Raw genomic sequence first — 2,807 nt, 5'->3', positions numbered from 1 at the left:
GCTGCTCCCCACCTACCTCCCCACCCCATCCCTAGGCAATCCTTCTCAGAAATGTCAAGTCTATCATTCTCTTACTTTAAAAAGTCATTTATCATATAATCATGTACCCTAAAACTGTTATTTAGTTATCCTTGTTTTTGAGCTTTATGAAAATGCTATCATGTTGTAAGGACTTGCTTTAATCACTCACAATTATATTTATAAGAATCATGTTGTTGAATGTAGCTAGAATGCATTCATTTTTGACTGCTGTAAAATTTTGCAAATATACCATAATTTATCAGTCCATTCTAAACTAAAGGACATTTGGGTTGTTTCCAGGTTTTTTGCAATTATAGGTAATGTTGGTATGAATGTTCTTTTATGTGTCTCCCTTGCAAGAGTAAGAAAGTAAGAAACTTCCTTAGAGTGGAATTTCTGGATCTTAGGGCATCTGAATGTTCAGCTTCATGGTATGTTCAACACGTGACTCTCCCCCCCAACATCTTAATGGATCACAGCAAAAAAACAGAGACACATTTCTTGCTGTTGCAGGCTGGCTGCGGCTCTGTCCCATGGCACTTCATCTGGGAGTTTGGTGGAGGAAAGAGCCTCTGTTTGGAACCCTGGCTGTCTTATGGCAAAGAGATAGATGTCGCTTCGCTCATATTTAATTGGTTAGCTTCTAACCTTTAAAGCAAGTCATGCAGTGAAGCTGGTCATCAATAGGGCACAAAGGATATTCTTCACATAGGAGGGGCAGAAAAAATATTTCTGAATGATGAAAAGTCTACTGCAACGCCGAACTGCTTTTCAAAGTGGCTGTTCTAATTCATGCTCCTGTGAGCGGGGTGTGTCCCCATCCTTGCCACCTTCTGGTATTATCTGACCCTGAACCTTGCCAGTCTGGTGAGTCTGAGTTGGCATCGCACTCTGGTCTTCTTTTGCATTTCCTCGATTACTAATGAGCAACTTGTTACACACTTTTATATCATTTGTGTTTCATTTTTTGTGAAATGCTTATGTTTTTTGCTCATTTTTAAAAAATCAGTTGTTTGTCCTTTTCTTATTGATTCACAGAAGTTCTTTATATATTCTAGATAGTAATCGCTGGTCATGTATAGTATTATAAATAATCCGTGTTGTTTGTAATTTCTTCTCTGTTTAATTAGGTCTTTGTCTTTCTGGTAATAAGCAGAAAACTTCTTAATTTAATTCGATCAAACTTATTTTCTTTTATGTAGTTACACTTTTTTGTTTCCTGGTTAAAGAACTCCTTCCCTGCCCCCAAATCATAAAGATATCTCCTCATATTTTATTCTGAAAGTTTTAGGTTTTGTCTTTTGCACTTAAGTCTAATCTATCAAGAGTTGATTTTTATGTGTGTTGTGAGGTAATGATCTAGTTTTGAGTTTTGTGTATGGATAACCACCTGACCCATTAGTTCAAGGCTCCCTCTTCTCCCCGTGGATCTGTGATGCCACACCTGTCATTTACCAAATTTCCATACATCTGTGGGTCTGTCTGTGGGATTTCCATCCTGCTTCATTGGTCAGTTAGTCCATCCTTGTGCCAATACCACACTGTCTTTATAAGTAGCTTTATAATAGCTCTTGATATCTGGTAGGACAAGTATTTAATCTAATGTCCAACAAAGTTTTATGAAGTTTCTCCAGAAATTATCCATCTTGTATTAGATTTATTTCTAGGTACTTTGCTTCATTGTTGCTTTTCAGATGCCTTTGTTTGTTGTTGGACTGTAGAGACGTAGTAGATTTGTTTATATTAGTTCACAGCCAGCCTCCTTGCTACATTGTTCTATTATCTCTAATACTATGTACACAGATATTTCTGGGGTTTTTTGATATAGACGGTCATGTTCTTTGCAAAAAGAGTAGCTTCTTCCCTTTCTAGTCCTTTATCTTTATTTCGTTTGCTTGAAGTACTAGTTGGCTTATGGCAAGGACCTCCGATATGATGCAATAGCCTTTTCTCATCCTATTTATAGGGGATGCCGTCAAGGTTTTGGGGAAATATACTTGATTGGGTTAAGAAGTTCTTTTCTATTCCTGGTTTGTGAAGAGGGTTAGTTTTTATTTTTAGATCATCAATGGATGTTGAATTTTACCAAATGATTTTTCTGAACAAGGAATAAAAGGGGCATTTAATTGCACATGATTTAACCAGTGGCTCTGTCATGTGTAATTTGGATCTAAACTTCAGCAACATTCCAGGGGACTAGCTACCTCTAAGAAATGTAATAGTAGGTGCACCTTCTTTCCTGTCCTCTCTAAAGGAGGTATTTTTTTTTATCCTCTCTAAAGGATTTTTTGTCCTCTCTAAAGGAGGCTTTGGTGTATGATGTACTTACATGTGTTCAGGAAAAAAAATGTGTTATTTTAATTTAAATAGATGAAGTACCTTCATTTGGCTTTTTGTCTTGTGGGCCTGGTATTCTGAGAAGAGTAAGAGGATAATCATTGGTGGCACAATCCTTTTAAAGCAGGAGGAAAACAACGCTTAGGGAGTGTACCCGTGCCATTTCAGGGTCAGGGCTTGGTGGAAGCCCTCCAGACCTCGGCGCTGTAGGCCCTCGTGTGGTTTCCCCTCCTGGCTTTAAATGCCTGTGTTTAGTTCTCTGTTGTCCAGTTATCCATATGCACAAAGGGCCCAGTCGTCCCCTACGGGCTTGGGTCGCCCACAGAACTCAGCTAACCTCATTCATCCCAGATTATAAACACAGAAAACCATAGTTTATGCTGTTTCTCTGACAGAGGCTGTGTTTATTAAAGACTGTGTGACATGTTTATCATAGCATATTTTGGTAT

Source organism: Manis pentadactyla, chromosome 4 (assembly GCF_030020395.1).
Source record: "Manis pentadactyla isolate mManPen7 chromosome 4, mManPen7.hap1, whole genome shotgun sequence".
NCBI lineage: Eukaryota > Metazoa > Chordata > Mammalia > Pholidota > Manidae > Manis > Manis pentadactyla.
Note: the sequence above shows the minus strand (reverse complement) of the source record.